The sequence below is a fragment of the Monodon monoceros genome, unplaced genomic scaffold (assembly GCF_005190385.1).
Source record: "Monodon monoceros isolate NGI ecotype Baffin Bay Population unplaced genomic scaffold, NGI_Narwhal_1 Super_Scaffold_12, whole genome shotgun sequence".
Taxonomy (NCBI): domain Eukaryota; kingdom Metazoa; phylum Chordata; class Mammalia; order Artiodactyla; family Monodontidae; genus Monodon; species Monodon monoceros.
In genome coordinates this window covers 57128891-57147935 of record NW_021703768.1, presented here as the reverse complement: position 1 = coordinate 57147935, position 19045 = coordinate 57128891, and the positions used below count along the sequence as shown (strand labels likewise).

Genomic DNA, 19045 nt, shown 5'->3' with positions numbered 1-19045 from the left:
GATCTATCCTGGAGAGTGTTCCGTGTGCACTTGAGAAGAAAGTGTAATCTGCTGGTTTTGGATAGAATGTCCTATAAATATCAATTAAATCTATCTTGTCTATTGTGTCATTTAAAGCTTGTGTTTCCTTATTAATTTTCTGTCTGGATGATCTGTCCATTGGTGTAAGTGAGGTGTTAAAGTCCCCCACTATCACTGTGTTACTGTTGATTTCCTCTTTTATAGCTGTTAGCAGTTGCCTTAGGTATTGAGGTGCTCCTATGTTGTGTGCATATATACTTATAATAGTTATATCTTCTTCTTGGATTGATCTCTTGATCATTATGTAGTGTCCTGCCTTGTCTCTTGTAACATTCTTTATTTTGAAATCTATTTTTTCTGATATGAGTATTGCTACTCCAGCTTTCTTTTGATTTCCATTTGCATGGAATATCTTTTTCCATCCCCTCACTTTCAGTCTGTATGTGTCCCTAGGTCTGAAATGAGTCTCTTGTAGACAACATATATATGGATCTTGTTTTTGTATCCATTCAGTGAGCCTGTGTCTTTTGGTTGGAACATTTAATCCATTCACATTTAAGGTAATTACTGATATGTATATTCATATGACCATTTCCTTAATTTTTGGGGCTTTGTTTTTGTAGGTCCTTTTCTTCTCTTGTGTTTCTCACTTAGAGAAGTTCCTTTAGCATTTGTTGTAGAGCTGGTTTGGTGGTGCTGAATTCTCTTAGCTTTTGCTTGTCTGTAAAGCTTTTGATTTCTCCATTGAATCTGAATGAGATCCTTGCTGGGTAGAGTAATCTTGGTTGTAGGTTCTTCCCTTTCATCACTTTAAATATATCCTGCCACTCCCTTCTGGCTTGTAGAGTTTCTGCTGAGAAATCAACTGTTAGCCTTATGGGAGTTCCCTTGTATGTTATTTGTCATTTCTCCCTTGTTTCTTTCAATAATTTTTTCTTTGTCTTTAATTTTTGTCAGTTTGATTACTATGTGTCTCGGCATATTTCTCCTTGGATTTATCCTGCCTGGGACTCTCTGTGCTTCCTGGACTTGGGTGGGTATTTCCTTTCCTGTGTTAGGAAAGTTTTGGACTATAATTTCTTCAAATACTTTCTCACGTCCTTTCTCTCTCTCTTGTCCTTCTGGGACACCTATAATGTGAATGTTGTTGCATTTAATGTTGTCCCAGAGGTCTCTTAAGCTGTCTTTATTTCTTTTCATTCTTTTTTCTTTATTCTGTTCCGTGGCAGTGAATTCCACTATTCTGTCTTCCAGGTCACTTATCCATTCCTCTGCCTCAGTTATTCTGCTATTGATTCCTTCTAGTGTATTTTTCATTTCAGTTATTGTATTGTTCATCTCTATTTGTTTGTTCTTTAATTCTTCTAGGTGTTTGTTCTTTAATTCTTCTAGGTCTTTGTTAAACATTTCTTGCATCTTTTTGATCTTTGCTTCCATTCTTTATCTGAGGTCCTGGATCATCTTCACTATCATTATTCTGAATTCTTTTTCTGGACGGTTTCCTATCTCCACTTCATTTAGTTGTTTTTCTTGGGTTTTAGCTTGTTGCTTCATCTGGTACATAGCCCTCTGCCTTTTCATCTTGTCTGTCTTTCTTTGAATGTGGTTTTTGTTCCATGGGCTGCAGGATTGTAGTTCTTCTTGCTTCTGCTATCTGCCTTCTGGTGGATGAGGCTATCTAGGAGGCTTGTGCAAGTTTCCTGATGGGAGGGACTTGTGGTGGGTAGAACTGGGTGTTGCTCTGGTGAACAGAGCTCAGTAAAACTTTAACCTGCTTGTCTGCTGATCTGTGGGGCTGGGTTCCCTCCCTGTTGGTTGTTTGGCCTGGGGTGACTCAACACTGGAGCCTACCTGGCTCTTTGGTGGGGCTAATGGCGGACTCTGGGAGGGCTCACTCCAAGGAGTACTTCCCAGAACTTCTGCTGCCAGCATCCTTGTCTTCACACTGAGACACAACCACCCCCCGCCTCTTCAGGAGACCCTCCAACACTAGCAGGTAGGTCTGGTTCAGTCTCCTATGGGGTCACTGCTCCTTCCCCTGGGTCCCCATGCCCACACTACTTTGTGTGTGCCCTCCAAGAGTGGAGTCTCTGTTTCCCCCAGTCCTGTCGAAATCCTGCAATCAAATCCCACTAGCCTTCAAAGTCTGATTCTCTAGTAATTCCTCCTCCCGTTGCCAGACCCCCAGGTTGGGAAGCCTGACGTGGGGCTCAGAACTTTCATGCCAGTGGGTGGACTTCTGTGGTATAAGTGTTCTCCAGTTTGTGAGTCACCCACCCAGCAGTTATGGGAATTGATTTTATTGTGATTGCCCCCCTCCTACCGTCTCATCGTGGCTTCTCCTTTGTCTTTGGATGTGGGGTACCTTCTTTGGTGAGTTCCTGTGTCTTCCTGTCGATGATTGTTCAGCAGTTAGTTGTGATTCTGGTGCTCTTGCAATAGGGAGTGAGCACACATCCTTCTACTCTGCCATCTTGAACTAATTTCATGTGAAATAATTTTTTATCCTATCCTTGACATTATGAGCAAATGTTATAGGGAATCTTGATTCTGTTATGTTTCTCCAAAGAACATAGATTTTTTTTTTTTTAAGCAGGAAGAACCCGAGTCTAAAACATCAGTTCAGTGCTTTAGTCTTAGCAGCTGGGCTGCTTGGAGTTGGCCCTGCACATGAACAATTCAGAGGTCAGCCAGAAACGTAAGCAGAGTTTATAAGCAGTTTATAAGGGCTTCTCTTCTCTGACTCTGTCTCTGGAATTTCTCCTCTCCCTTTCAAGATGCTACAGTTGCCCTGAACTCGGCCCCCTGGTTCTTCAAGCATAAGATTACAGGTTTCTATGAGCTGCAGATTGGGGACTGGGTCTGCCCTCAGGCTAAAATTTGTAAAACAAAACAAAACAAAACAAAAGGGACTTCCCTCGTGGCTCAGTGGTTAAGAATCCGCCTGCCAGTGCAGGGAATATGGGTTCGAGCTCTGGTCCAGGAAGATCCCACATGCCACAGAGCAACTAAGCCTGTGCACCACAACTACTGAGCCGGTTCTCTGCAACAAGAGAAACCACTGCAACAAGAAGCACGCACACCGCAACGAAGAGTAGCCCCTGCTCGCCGTAGCTAGAGAAAGCCCGCATGCAGCAATGAAGATCCAGCACAGCCAAAAATAAAAATAACTAAATTAATTAATTAAAAATCAAGACAAAACGAAAAATAGGATGCTCACCCAGTGGCCTTCCCTTCTTCCAGATTTTATACCCTCTCCAACATCTGCCTGCTTTTTCTTACTCTTCAATGCTTTTTGGTAGTGGGTTCTTAATACCCTGTTACGCGTTTATAGTTATTATTTTCAGGGAGGTTGATTCAATAAGAGTGCCTCAGATATTGCTGGAAGTGAGCCCTGTCCTTGTGGGAGGTGTCCAGTTCCTATAACAATTCAAAGAAGATCAAAGAGGAGAAGAGATATAAATATAGGCTTTCTTATAGATCATATGATAACTTGTGGTAACTCATGTATATGTGAGTCTCTAGAATGGCTTTCCCTGGGTTTTTTGGTTTTTTTTTTGTAAGACTGCCTTACATTTAAACAAGTTAAAGTTAATTTCCTCTCAGAGCCATTTGCCAGGACTTCTTGCCTACTTGCAGGAGAGTGCTCACAGAATCCTCCCACAGGCTAGGACTGGGTATGGAGAGTCAGCCTCCAGAACAACAGTCCTTTAGAAATGTGTCCCCGGAGGCAAACACAGACCAGGGACCTGCCTCTTCTATGTGCTGGACTGGACTCTCCAGTGGCTGCCCCGCTCCCCGGGAATCCTGCCTCTCTGGGCACATTTTGAGTGACTGATAATTGGTTCACCCAGCATCCAAAGTCACTCCGAGTGGCAGGAGTTCAAAACAGCTCTCCTGCTCAAGGAATGTTACCAGGCATCACAGACCCAGATAGGGACAGGAAGGACAAAGCGAATAGAGCCAATAGTGCTACTCCCTGGGAGCACATGTTTTTCTCAGAACCCTGTACACAACTTGGTGACTGGTTCTTATGCACAACATCATTAGACTGGAAAGAACCCTACTGGCATCTTTCCACCCACACTGAACAATGTAACACTTTCTTCTCTCCACCTTCTCCTCTGTTCTGCTGCAGGAGTATTACTTGGTTTTTCCAAAGGTCAGCCCTCAGCAAGTACACGGAGGGATGTTATCCCCATTCCCAGCATGTAATCCCCAATCCTTCCACCCCTACCACAAAGGAAAGACCCATCATGATTTACTCTTTGAAGCACAGGGCCAAAATGAGGGTTCTATTGGAAAACAAGAAGTGGGAAGAATTGTTGAGCAAACAGTCAACAGCACCAACTTCACCTGGATATTTTGTATTAAACCTATTTAATGTTTTGAAGTCGTTGTTAAAAGGGACACCATGAATTTCATAATTTACTTGTTCTCAAACCTCACCGCACAAAGCGATCACGTAAGGGAGCTATAGAAAATGCGATGCCAGGGTCCTTCCTCCAGAGATTCTGGGTTAATTGGTCTGGGGCACAGCCTGGGCATGGGAATTTTTAAAAGCTCTCCAGGTGATTCTAAAAACAGGAAAATCTGAGAAACATCATCATAGTACATCATTATTTTACACATTCTACATAAAAAACAGAACTAGATATGTAGTTGAAGTTAAAAGCTAATGTCAATAACTACAGACGGTCAATATCTGGTGTTTCTTATCTGCTGTAATTGTATGGATTGCCATGTGTATAAACAAGGTTAAAACTCAATTTTAGTGTTCAGAATAATCATGTGAGCCTCCCCACACCACCCCCCAACCAGCACTAATTCATAGGAAACCCTACATCCCTCTCTAGACCTCCCCCTCATTCTGACCTTGGAATTGTCCAAGAAAACCTCTGCAGCTTACTCAGTCCAAAGGGCCATTCTGATTCTAAGCATCTCATGGAGAAAGAGATGTAGAATTTGTTCCCTTCTCCAGCAGGTCCTCTATCTTTTCCTGCCGTTACTTCTGTTACTGCCACGTGACACCCATTATTTAAGATAGGTTGATGCACTATCTTTGGCTACCTTTGCTGGAAGCAACCAGCTATAGCTCTTCAACTATTAGAAAAATAATAAAGTTACACTTCATCAGGCACCTACTGTGCCTATTTATCTACACTTCCAAATCTCTAACTGAAAGAAAACATGAAAGGTTTTTTTGTTTGTTTTTTCAGTTTTGTTTTGTTAGCTGCTTAGATGGAACTTGAGCAGAAATGCTTCCTTTTAAAAGTAGCTACTGATTTCTTTGCCTGCCTGGGAATTAAGTGTCCCCTCTCAATTATCCAAACATAAGATGAATTGGGACTTAATGCCCTGGAAGGTAAAATGACATTTATGGCCTAAAAAACAAGTTTCTGCCCACCCCAGTGGCCCTTGTTATGAAGAGGTGGCCCATAAAGAGTTAAAAAAAAATTGTAAGGAGGGAGATGAAGAAACTTACTGGGAAGAGAGATGTAAGATCTCTTCTGTTTTGAAGTCCAGTGTGATCCTGACTGAAGTACACACCAGCAGGAAAAGACATTGAGGGCTCTCTCAGGAAAGCCCACAGGGAAGGAGGAGGGTCTGGTTGGTGACCTGGGCTGAGTATCAGGCCTGGATGTCCTTGTGAAGAGACCTGGTCCAGGTCAGCACGTGGTTGAAGTTAGAACACATCCCCAACTTCCCAGGTATAATGGACTCAACCAAAATGCTTATCTCGGGAGCCCCAGCAGGGGTCCCCACTTAGTCCATTTCCAATCCTGAATGCCCCAGTGAGAGAGTCAACCCAGTCCCCAGCGCAGCCTGCTGGAGAACCTAGATCAGCAGCCACTAGTCACACATGGCTTTTTTTTTTTTTTTAATTTATTCTATTGAAGTATAGCTGATTTACAATGTTGTATTTCTTCTGCACAGCAAAGTGATTCAGTTATGCCTCTATACATTCTTTTTCATATTCTTTTCCATTATGATGGCTTTTGAACTCTTAAAATGTGGGTAGTCTGAATAAAGATATGTGCTATAAGTGTAAAATGCAAACTGGATTTTGAAGACAATACAAAAAATGATTGTAAGATATCTCAATAATTTTTATGTTGACTACATGCAGAAATGATAAATTTTTACATACATTAGGTTAAAAATACATTATTGAAGTTAATTTCATCCTAATGTGGCCACTAAAAAATGTTCAGTGACATACATGGCCCATACTTGTGGCTTGCATTGTATTCAATGTTTCTATTGGGCAGTGCTGGTCTAGATGATCCTGTTCTCAAGGCTGGAGCCATTTGGAAGCAGGGATTATCAGTTAGGATGCTTCAGTGTTCAAGTAGTAGCAACCTCAACTCAAAGTGATGTAAATAATAATGAGAAAACAGTCCGGGGCTGGGAAGCGCTGGGGTTGATTGTTGTTTTTCTTTTTCCTAAATTTATTTATTTTTATTTTTGGTTGCGTTGGGCCTTCGTTGCTGTGCGCGGGCTTTCTCTAGTTGCAGCGAGTGGGGGCTACTCTTCGTTGCAGTGCACGGGCTTCTCACCACCGTGGCTCCTTTTGTTGCAGAGCACGGGCTCTAGGCATGCGGGCTTCAGTAGTTGTAGCACGTGAGCTCAGCAGTTGTGGCTCACAGGCTCTAGAGCGCAGGCTTAGTAGTTGTGGCGCACAGGCTTAGTTGCTCCGCGGCATGTGGGATCTTTCTGGACCAGGGCTTGAACCCGTGTCCCCTGCATTGGCAGGTGGATTCTTAACCACTGTGCCGCCAGGGAAGCCCCAGCACTGGGATTGCTAACACAGTAGCTCAGTGGCATCATTAGGACCTGGTGCTTCTCACTTTTCCACTTTACTCTGATCTGGCTCAGCTCAAGGGGAATATATCTATGGAAGTCCCAAAAGTCACATGCAGACATTTTTAATGTCCAGAGGAAGCAAAAGGGGAGGGGGGTGGTTACCTGTCTTATCTCTCTTCTTAGGAGTGAGGAAGTCTTCTCCAGATGTGCCCTCCCTTCCCACCTCCCCCCTTGCCCTCTTATCTAATGGGCCAGAATTGGGTCACATAGTTCAGCTAAGCCACTCACCAGCTCAGTAATCGGATACTGCATGGCTTGAAGTAATCTGGAGTGAGACATCTGTTGGAAAGAGAACCAGGACCATGACAGGAAGAATGGCTATTTTGGACTAAACAACCCCTGACATTCTTGGACAATTCAGGGAGAGGGCACATGTCTCGCAAGGGTCATTACACATTCTGCTATCCCAGCTGAGCTGATTTAGCTTGAAATACAATAGAACTGCTATTTTATTTGATCCCCAGGCTACTGAAGCTTAATAAATATGTTTACATAAATAGACCAACAAAGCAAATAAAATCCCATAGCTCAATGTGGTGGAAAGGAGAGAGCACTGTATCCTAATCAAGAGACCTGACTTTAATAACACCTTGCTGTGGCACCTGTGAAAGCTCAACGACCCTGTCTGGGCTTCAGCTTGTTAACCTTCCAAATCAATGTTCAAAGATTTTGAGTCAAGATAGCAAAATAATCACATGAATATTTCTCCCTACTTTAATACATAGGAATGGTGATATAAATGGAATACAAAACATTAAAAAATATGTCATACCAGAACATTCAGGACCCAATTTTAATGTGGAGGGGGACACAGGGGATGGTTTCCACACACCACCAGGCAGTTTTGGGGACACCAGCTTAGTGTCCTGCACTCAATTCTGACACTGTGTACCTGAAGATAGCGTCAGATCCCGGCAGTTAAGGGCTCAGTCCCACAAGACTGTCCACACCCCACTCGTGTCAGACACCACCTGAAAGTCCGAGTTGTCACCTGCGCTTCTGACCAAACTGCTAAGGCTCAGAGGTTCCCACCACCCCCTATTCAGGTTCCACTGATTTGCTAGAGTGACTCACAGAACTCAGGAAACCAGTTTACTTACTAGATTACCGGTTTATTATAAAAGGGCCTAAATCAGGAACAGCCAGATGGAAGAGACACATAGGACAAAGGTATGGGAAAAGTTTGAGGAGCTTCCCTGAATCTCAATGTGCTCCTCAACTCGGAAGCTCTCCAAACCCTGGACTTCTGGGTTTTTATGGAGGCTTTATTACATAGGTATGATTGTTTAAGTCATTGGCCATTGGTGACTGATTCAACCTCCAGTGTCTTCCCTCCCTGGGAATGGGACTGAAAGTTCCAGCCCTCTAACCACATGGTTGGCTTTACTGGCAACCAGCCCCCATCCTTAGGTGCCTCCAAAAGTCAAATCCTTAACATAACAAAAGACACCTTTCCGCTCACACCACTTCAGAAATTCCAAGGGTTTTAGGAGCTCTGTGTCAGAAACAGTGGAGGAAGACCAAATATACATATTCCTTATTACAAATCACAATATCACTCATACTCAGAAACTAAAGGAAAAATCTCATTTTAAAATTAAAAATAGCAAATGTTTGGAAAGTTGAAGTCATGGAGCACGTGGAAAGTAGGTTCTGTCAGAGTTCCGCTGGAAATGGGGCTAAGCGGACTGTGTGCATCATGGTGGACCAGGTTTTCTGAGTTAAGCTGGGTGCTGAGACAGCACATCCACAAGGGAGCTGGGACTGAAATAACCGTGCCTGACCACCCAGCAATGGCTAGACATGTTCCACTTGCCTAGAGGACCCAGACTGGAACTGGAGTCTCTGTGTGGCTTCAGAGCCACTACACCACAGTGCTCACCCCTTCTGGTCGAAGGACCTGTGGCTACTCAGTTCCCAGGTAGCCCTAGGATTCATGTCATTCTCAAGGTCAGCCCCAGGGATCTGGGTTTTAACTAGCCCTGGGGTCTCCAGATTTCTCTGTGTAGTGCCCACTCCCTACCCCCACCCCACCTCCAAAATGTCTGTTTACTAATTATACACACAAGCAATCATATTAGCTTAGTATAAAACAAATGCAAAAGAAAGTTTAAAAGGATGGGAAAAATTGTAATAAATCATACTTTAAGGTTTCCTGCTCACTGCAGTGGCCCTGTTGGATCATGAGCGGCTATCAGCTGATATTAGTTGAGGTTTTCCTTATTGACGTAAGGTATAAATCTGTATTTCAAAAAGCTTTCTTGATAGTATTTTCAGCAGGCCTCTTTGCAGATCTGAATAATTATTTTGTTTTTACTTTGTAATGTGGATGAAGGCGCAGGAAAAAGGTCAGCTCTGCCATTTTCTTGCTCTTTGCTTAAGCTTGTACTATTAATATTCTATTCAGTTTGTAATTTTTTGGCAGGAATATTTTTAAGCCAATTGTTCAAATTGTTAGTTGGCAACATACAAGCTGTATTATGTTACAATACACCGAAAGCCGATGAAGGAATGATGGTATTCGGGTGAACCCCTTTCCATTGTGGATTTCCCAGTTTTCCCTCAGGATAACTCCAGCTCTGTTTGTGACCTGTGACAATCTTACATATGAACCAAGTGAGGGCACCAGTGTGATTAGGTATACTAAATGTTGATAAATCTAAATTTCTTATGGAGGAGGATGAATATAAGTTTCTTTGGGAGTTCTGCCCAGCCTTCTTTAGAGACCAATGAGTTGCATCGTTCATTTGCTAACTCAAGTTGGAGATTCTGGCAAGGGTATGAACAGTCATTTAAAGGGTGTTTATGCTGCCTTTAACTAAGGCCTCTCCACCTCTAAATATACCATTTCCGTATGCCATCTCAGATATCTTCTTGCCCAGTAGCTGACAAGGACTTAAGAGAATTCAATTTTATCTCAGCAGAGGGCGTCCCTTCCTTCTAGGAATGTAGCAAGCCCTTAGCAACAGGAGGCTGTCTTAAGACCTAGGACCTATGAAAAGGTCATGAGAGCAGTCTCTACATCTGTAAGGGCTGAATGAAGCTCACTCTCTATTCATTATTCATTTCTTGGGAGAACCGAAGTCCAGAGAACTGCTCAGAATTCCATGGCTAGCTGATAACTAAACCAGCACCTGAATTCAAGCTTCCCACACTCTGCCCAGTGCACTCTCTAATATTCTTCACAACCCTCTTATGTGTACTTGTTAAGCAATAGTAATGCCAGCCCATTTTCATTTAATGTAATTACTGATATATTTGAGTTTTAATCTATCATCTTATTTCATGATTTCACTATGTCCAACCTCTTCTATGATTCTTTGTCTTTTGTTTTCTGACTCCTTTTGGATTGACTAAGATTTATTATTATTTTTTCTTATTTACTATTTTGGAAGATTTACACTAGTTACCTCTTCTTTCAGTGTTAAAAGCTTAGAAACTACTTTTTTAATATTTATTATTTTATTTTTAACCTTGCATTGTTAACTTATAGTATAGTTAAATATTGACCTTTATCACTGGCCTATACAATTCAGAAACATAAGCACACTTTAACCCCATTTACCCACATCCCAACTCATTTGCTATTGTTGTCAAAATTTTTAATTCTATATAATTTTAAACTCCATAGATACTTTAATTGTTTTTTTGTTCTTCATATTTTTCTGTATCCCAAACTTTCCATCTGGATCATTTTTTAGAATTCTAACATACATCTTTTAGAATTTCCCAAACTGTCTCTTTTAAAAAAGTCTTCATTCATCTTTATTATTGAGTGCTCCCTCTCTCTCTCTCTCTCTCTCTCTCTATATATATATATATATATATATATGAAATAGAATGCTAAGCAGGCTATTGTTTTCTTTCTGCCTGTTGATGATTCCATTTTACTATCTTGTGACTTCCATTATTGATTTTCAGAAGTCAGCTGTCAATTTAACTTTACATCTTTGAAGGCATTATGTCCTTTTCGCTATGGCTACTTTTAATGTATGGTATATATACAGTTCCGTTTCTTTGGCTTGCTATGGTTTTACTCTGATGTGTCTGGAAGTGCTGAGTGGATACAATGTGTAGAAACAATTAGGCTTCTTGAATCTATGGATTGATGTCTTTCATCAGTTCTGAATATTCTCAGTTATTATATCTTAAAAAATTATTACCTTTGGCTCTCTCTCTTCCTCAAGCATAAAACCTTCTTTAAACAAAAGTCTCCCTCTTGCTCTCTTCTTCAAACATAGCAAGGTGGTTTTATAGTTTGTGGCTAATGATTTCAACAGATATTAACTCCAGTGCTTATGAGCCTATTTTAATTTTCTGTTGTTTCTGCTGGTTCTTGCTCAATGTATTTTGTTTCCCTGTATGACTATTGATTTTTGATAGTGGTTGGACCTTGTACTTCAAAAAACATTTGTAAGAATAATTTGAGGCTTAGTATTATAGCACCTTCTTCCAAAGAGGATTTTCATTTGCCTCTGCCAGACACCTGAGGTCCTACCAGTCTGGATACATCTCAAACCAAGTTCAAGGCTTGAGGTTCCTTGGACCACCCAGATAACATGAAGCCAGAAGGAAATTATGTGCAAGGATTGGTTTACTCATGATTCACCTTACCTGAAGCTGCAACTCTTTGGGACCCCAGTTTAAAGTGGAGGTAGTTTATTAGAATTTCTACCTCTGGTAGGTTGCATGTCTTGCCTTTTGCTCCCTGGCCCCAGAAATTTGTCGAAAGTATAGCTCAGTTTTGCAGCTGTTTCTTTAGGACTGGCAAATGCTCTTAGGGAGAAATTAGATTTGAATATCAGTCCTGTTCTCTGAGTTCTTAACTTCCAGATTTTGCCTTTTAAGCTCCTCACTACTTGGTTAACATTTTGATGCTTTTAAGTAAACATTTTTTATACTTTATACAGTATTTTAGGTTTCCTTAGAGGGAGGGTCGGTCTAAATTTCCTAGTCATCAATTATAGGGAGTAAAAGTTACAATTTATATATTCATCAGAGGAAAGAAAATTTTTCATAGTCTTCTATCTCTACTTCATGCTTACCAATTTGTTAGTTCCTATAAAGCACTTTACACATGCCAAGGATGTAATATATTCTGTAGAACCAAAATTACAATGTAGGACTCATCAAATCCTTTAAAAGAACCCAATCTGGTATGAAATAAAATCGTTCATAAAACAATTTGACTACTTCTGGCCTTTGAAATTCTGTATGATAAACTTGTGCCCCACCAACTCATAAGAATATAATGGAAGATCCAGTGATCCATATATAACATATGCACAAAATATATACTTATTGAGGGCACTTGATCTTCCCACTGAATGAAAATCTTTCCCCCTTACCTTGCCTTTTTCAGATATTTCCTCTATCCTCACCTTCTCAATGAAGCCTTCCCTAAACATCTCATTTGAAATTGCAAACTCCCCCCATTCCCACACTTCTTTTTTTTTAATATAAATTTATTTATTTATTTTTGGCTGTGTTGGGTCTTTGTTGCTGCGCGTGGGCTTTCTTTAGTTGTTGCAAAGGGGGCTACTCTTTCGTTGCAGTGGGTGGGCTTCTCATTGCGGTGGTTTCTCTTGTTGTGGAGCACAGGCTCCAGGTGTGTGGGCTTCAGTAGTTGTGGCACACGGGCTCAGTAGTTGTGGTGCACGGGCTTAGTTGCTCTGCGGCATGTGGGATCTTTCCAGACCAGGGCTCGAACCTGCGTCCCCTGCAATGGCAGGCAGATTCTTAACCACTGTGCCACCAGGGAAGTCCCTATTCCCACCCTTCTTAATCTCTTCCTGTCCTATTCTTCTCTCTATCACCCTCCACCATATTACATACTATATATTATATATCCTGGCTCTATTTATCACTGCCTCTACAATCTTGATCAATCTGCTTAACCTCTCAATTCTTTGATTTTTATAGATGTAAAATTGAACTAAGAAAATTATCTCACCATTCTTCATATGGATGTTTCACAGATGAGTATGGTGATAGATCAGAAAATGATTCTTAAAAAAGTATTTAAAAAAATGAAAATTCTAGAACTGAAAATTGCAATATCCAAAATAAAAATTTACTGGTTGTGCTTAACAGTAAATTAGAGAGAAAAGAAAAAAAATCAGTGCACTTTAAAAATAGTTCAATAGAAATGATCCAATATGAAGAACAGACAGAAGAGAGATTAAAAAAAAAAAAGAGCAGATCCACAGGGACCTGTGGACAGTATCAAAAGGTCTAATATATGTGCAATTGGAGTCTCTGAGGGAGAACAGAAAAAAAATGGTACAGCAAAGAATATTAAAAAAAAAAAGAATAGATAAAAAATGTACAAATTTGGAGAACGAGATGAATTTATGGACTTAGGAAGGAGAGCAGACTCCTCACAGGATAGATTTAAAAACACACACACACACATGCCCAGGCCTATCAGAGTCAAACTGCTAAAAACCAAAGTTTAGGAGAAAAATCTTGAAGAACCCAAAGGATTTTGTTACAGACTCATTCCACACCAAGTAAAATACTGCAGCTAAAGTTTAGTGGACTTGGAGTACTGAGGGGAATATTTCAGGGGAGGAGAAATTGCTGCTTTTCTCTACAGCACATCCTTTATGTGAGAAGTTCATTGACGATGAGTGCCAGGTAGGATGGAGGTTGGTGGCTGGAAAAGAGATTAGCAGCCCTTCATTTCGATTTTGGTTGGGTAAAGTCTTCTGGAGGGAGCAGGATGCTGCAAGCTCTCTGGAAGACATAAAGATTTTGACCCAAATGACTCTAAAATCAGGGAAAGAGAAGTGAGATCCTCATGGTAAACTTGTGAATGGTCTGAACAGAAAGCCTATAGCTTCTTGGAGCCAGGGGAATTTTTGAAGTGGAATCAGAGAAAAGAAATTTGGGGGAAATGGGAAAGACCCAGAAGATTTTGATTATTTGACAGCATTTGTTCCCTTAGTGTGATTTTCTTCCTTTCTCTCACAATTTAGTCTAACCCTTCTTGGGGCGGGTAGGTCTCATGAGCAAGCACTTTGAAAATACAAAGGCAGATTCTTTCCCTTCCCTTTCACAAATAAATCATGCAGTTCTGGAGGTAGCTGTAGAGAAATCAGTTTTCTGGGGCAGAATTTTGGCCCTGTTTTGGCAAATGTGACCTCTTTAGTTCATGAAGGATGACTTTAATGACTGAAAACAAATAAGACCCCCAAATGTAAACCCAAGGTTTGCTGCTTGTTATAATTGTATTTTCCATACTAGACTGGAAATAAAGTCATGGTGTTTTTGTTTGTAATGTAAGCCTCTTTTTCTCTTTTTGTTCCCCTTTTCCGGTCCTATCGGCCATCCCTCACTGTCTCTGTGCTTTAGGATCAATATCCCTGAGGGAAGGGAGGAATAGGCGACGTTCAAGAAATAGCTGAAGGCGGGTTGCCTGATGTGGAGGCAAGGACCCAGTGTCGGTCCCGGGGCTGTGCATGGCGGGGAAGGTGCATCTCCGCAGCATCGTGGCAAGTCTTCCAGACCTGTCTGCAGCTCTTCCTGTAACCAAGAGGCCTTTTCCTGTGTTTGAACTCACCACCAATGGCTGTCCTACCAAAGGTAAACAGCTGCTCTTTTTCCAAAAGAAAGCTTTTAACTTTTCTTCTGGAGGAGACAGAAGGGGGTTGTTTGAGGACTGGGCGGAGGAGGAGCATGGGGCGGGGAGGCGGGGGCGGTGGTGAGACCAGAGGAAGCCCAAGTGACCCCAAGCCCTGCCCTGCCTGTTTTTCTTTGTTTCTTCCTTTCTTTCTTCCTCCCTTTATTTCTTTCTTTCTCTCTCTCTCTTTCTTTCTTTCTTTCTCTTTCTTTCCTTCTTTCTTTCTTTCTTTCTTTCTCTCTCTCTCTTTCTTTCTTTCTCTCTCTCTCTTTCTTTCTTTCTTTCTCTCCTCTCTCTCTCTCTCTCTCTCTCGCTCTCTTTCTTTCTTTCTCTTTCTTTCCTTCTTTCCTTCTTTCTTTTTTCTCTTCACCTCCCTCATTATTTTTGGCTAGCTCCTTTGTGCAGGCCGCCTTCTGTTCACCGACAGCTGCTTTGAACGTCAGTCAGTGCAGCTCATCTGCCAAGCTGTGCGCCTCTGGTCACATCGCTCTGAGGCCTCCTGTTTGTCAGCTTCAAAGTGCCTCACAAGTGGTGACTTGCCTCCTTCTGGGTGAATGTTAAAAGAAGGGGAAGCCTGGACATACTCATGACACCGCTGGAATTAAGGCTGGAAGCTTCTATCTCATTTTGCAGAAGAAGCAATCAGGACCAAAGAAGAGCGGTTGAAAACCACTGCCGGGCCTTGTGGCCAGTAAGTGGAAGAACGGGGGGCCCAGGTCTGCTCGCGTTTAGTTCCAAGGGGCTCTTGCCAGGCCTCACATTTAGAACTGTGTTTCTCAGGCAGTCAGCCTGCCTCAAAAGCGCCTCAGTGATGGTAACGTTTGAGAGGGGATGGGGGAAGGGAGGAGAATACTTACTGGATGGAACTCCACCCTCCTCCTTCAATGGAGTCTCTTCTCTTTGGTCTCATCCACTCATTCACTCATTCATTCATTTAACAAATGTCTGTTGAGCAGCTTCCATGTGCCAGAGACTTCCAGACACTGGAGATACAGCAAGGAACCAGCAAAGCCTGGGTTCCCACGAAACTTATATTCTGTTTTCTGTATTAGTTTCTAAGTAAGATTACTTTTTGGTCAAAGTGTTCTGTCCATTTTTTTTTTTCTTTTAAAGCAAATAAAATCTTTCCAATATCTAGCTTTCAAAGCATTAACTGGGACCTATCAAACACTCACAACATTAAGTAGAGATTTTGCCACTACATAAAACAAATCAGCTGCTCATCTTCCAGACTCTGACAGCTTAAACTCTACCAAGAAAAGACACCTAAAAAGAAAACTTGCCCAGACAGTATCACTCACTGACAAATGTGAGAGTGAAACAAAGAAACAAACTGATGGTATAGATGTTGAGCTGAACTCTCATAGTCCATTATATTGGTACCAGGGGTCACTAGTACATTCTCTTCTCAGGAATTCCATGTAGAATAGGATAAGCATATGATCCTTTAAAGTTGACCCCCTTTGTTTGGTGGTGAGTGGAGGTGGATGTAACAGTTAACAGCCTTGTTGAGTTTCAGAGTCAAACTGTGATTGCCACCAGCAAATATTCCTACCAGGGAGTTTTGGTTTGAAAAGATTAAGGCCAAAAGTCGTAAACTAAGCAGCTTCCTGATGTTAATGTATTCATTATCTTTTGGGGTATAACAAATTACTCCAAAGCCTAGTGGCTTAAAAAAACAAATGTTTATTATCTCACAGTTTCTATGGGTCAGGAGTTGAGGGACAGCTTAGCTGGGTGGTTTGGCTTAGGATCTCCGGTGAGGTTGCCGTCGGAATGTGGCAGGGCCTTCAGTCATCTGAAGGCTCGATTGGACTGGATGATCCATTGCTGAGATCACAGCAGGAGGCCTCAGTCCCTGTCCATGTGGCCCTTTCCACAGGTTGCTTAAGGGTCTTCATGGCATGGCAGCTGACCTCCCCCAGAGCAAGTAATCTGAGAGTGAGGGAAAAGAAAACCTTAGTGCCTTTTGTGCCCTGGTCTTCTAAGTCACTCCACACCACTTCTGCCTTATTCTAGCGTTGGGAACAAATCACGAAGTCTAAGTGGTTAGAATTAGGCTCTGTCTTTCAAAGAGAAGAGTAAAGAATTTGTGGGCATAGTTTAAAACCGTCAAATTTAGACTCCCTTCAGATTTAAATTTTACTTTTTCATGTAGAATCTTAAACAAATCACATTTCATTTGTGAATACTTCACTATATAGTTAAAAAGCAAGCCACCACACCATTATCACACCCCAAATGATGAATAATAATTCCTTAATTTCTTTTAAAAATAGTCTCTTTTCAATTCTAAAATTTTAAAATCAAGAAATTCCACGTTAGAAGTTCAGATGTTCAGCTTATTTTTTAAAAAATAAGATGGTCTGGGTCACACTAGGCCTATGTTCTCACATGGTCACAAACAACTCTAGGTGGGATATGAACTCTTCGATTTGCCTTGATCCCCACCACACCCTATTGCATTACACATGGGGCACTGGTTAAATGAACCTGCTTGGTTCATTTAACATTTGAGTTTACCCCTGGTCTAGGTCCAAGGAGGCTGAAACGTGTGGCAATGGGGTTGAAGAAGGGGGTAGCTTGACCCCTGGTGTGAGTTGGATCCCAGAAGATTAGGAAAGAAGACACGTTGCAGCAACCTTGGGTCTCATCTATGTAGGGCTGTAAAGATGACAAGGATAACCATAGAGATCTGGTCAATATGGCCTCGGAAGTTTGGGTGGACGTTCCTGTGACTGCACTTGGCACTGAGGGTGTAGAGGCACGAGCAGAGCCAGCCACCTCTGAGGGGACCATGAATCAGCCAACATGGATCAAGCCTCAGTGCTATTTTCTTAGGGCTGTGAAAGTCCTGGGTCTGGTACTACCTAAGGAAGAGTGTGAGAGTCATGAAAAATAATGATATAGAACTGTTAGCCAACTTTACCAAGGAGGGGGAACTTTAATCACACTTCATGTAATGTATAAAAATAAAGTTATTTCTTGTCTCTTGTGTGTCACTGAAACATAGGATCTTAGGGTGCTTGGAGAGAGCCTGTAAGTAGAAGAAAAGGCCTTTATGACCACTCTGGAGGAAGACTGTGGAAAAATGAGCCCTACTGAATAATGGAAGTGAGTACTGGAGGAGGATGCTTGCTCACCTCTGGCCTGACAAGAAACCCACAGGTGCTTTTTAATACAACTACTGCCATTCCCCAACTTAAAAATCCTCATTTGCTTCTATCAGATACTTGGAGCTCAGAGTGCATTTTCCTGTAGAAACCATGTGTTCCTTGGTGATTAAGTCCACAGGCCAGTTCTTAAGATTTAGTCCTGTAACTAAATCATAACCCTATCCATCTACCAACCACATTTAACAGACTTTCCTTAGAGAATTTCAGCCCGGGTCCTAACATGGAATACCTAGAGTACATTTTCCCCAACCCTACTAGTTCAAACCCTGAGTTCTGCTCTATCCCTCAGACTCATCCCTCCTGGGCCAGCTTTGAGAACGCTACCAGCTTTTCAGGAGCAGCGTGGGCGTGTGCTGGAGAAAAGGGAGCTCTGTTGGGTGAATATTAAGAAATGCAGGCACAGGATACGCGTGAGGACAGTGACAGTAAGGCAAGCCGACCAAGAGGCTGGGGTGGAGCAAAGGCGGGTAGGTACTCAGGTTTGGAATCTCTGGAGATTGGGGGTGGGGGTGGGTACATGGTAGAAGGTGCTGCTGTTCAAAAGTGTGAATCTTTCATGAACCAGCTGTTTGCGTGCCAGGCACTGCCTATATTCACTCTCCAGTAAACCCTTGCCACACAGTGTATGAGGGTGGCACTCAGACTTTACCACCCACGACCTCTCTAGGCACCAACACGTCCACGTGCAGCTCCTGACGGCCCTTCTCGACACAACCAGATTTAGGCTAGACTTTACAACTCTTCATCTGCTTCCACTCTTGCCCCTCCACAAGCCATTCTTTGCACAGTGACCAACACAGGCTTTCTGAAATGCAAATCTGATCATGTCCTTCTTCTGTGTAAAATCTTTAATGATTTCCCAACCATCTTAGGATCAAGTTCAGAATCTGAACTCGGACCCCCCAGCTGCCCGTTGCAGGAGCTGCTGCCTCCCCTCCTTGCCTGACACATGCCTGCTCATTCTTCAGGTCTCAGTTTATGTTTCATTTTCTTAAGAAGACTTTCCCTGACCTTTTGTACAGATTTGGTACCTGACTACACGCTCTCCTAACTCTTAGGTTTCCTTCTCAGAGCAGTGACTGCAATTGTAATTGTTCAGATACCCAAGCATGATTTATTTAATTGAAAGTGTCTCTCTCTGCCAGGAAGTAAAATTCATAAGTGCATTGCCCACTCCTAGCATGGAGCCGTCTGGTCCATAAGACATGCTCACTAAATGGTTGCAGAATGCGCCTCTGTGCTGTACATTTTTACCTTTTATATTATACAACATGTTCTCCAATTCTAGGGACCAGTTTTTACTGTGTGACAGGCAGTGTTTGTTAGCTTTTGGTTGAAATAGAGCTCTGAGCCAGAA

At 42.1% G+C, this 19045-nt stretch overlaps 1 long non-coding RNA gene across 2 annotated transcripts; it reads left to right on the top strand.

Annotated features, from left to right (window-relative positions):
* The first annotated feature begins 1872 nt into the window (after nucleotides 1-1872).
* LOC114892314 lies at nucleotides 1873-17800 on the top strand. Of its 2 annotated transcripts, XR_003792695.1 has the most exons (4): nucleotides 1873-2017; nucleotides 14245-14475; nucleotides 14905-15203; nucleotides 17526-17800. It is a non-coding gene; the product is annotated as an uncharacterized LOC114892314 (long non-coding RNA). The 2 variants fall into 2 exon arrangements; XR_003792694.1 differs by having other exon boundaries at nucleotides 14245-15203.
* Nucleotides 17801-19045: the final 1245 nt, after the last annotated feature.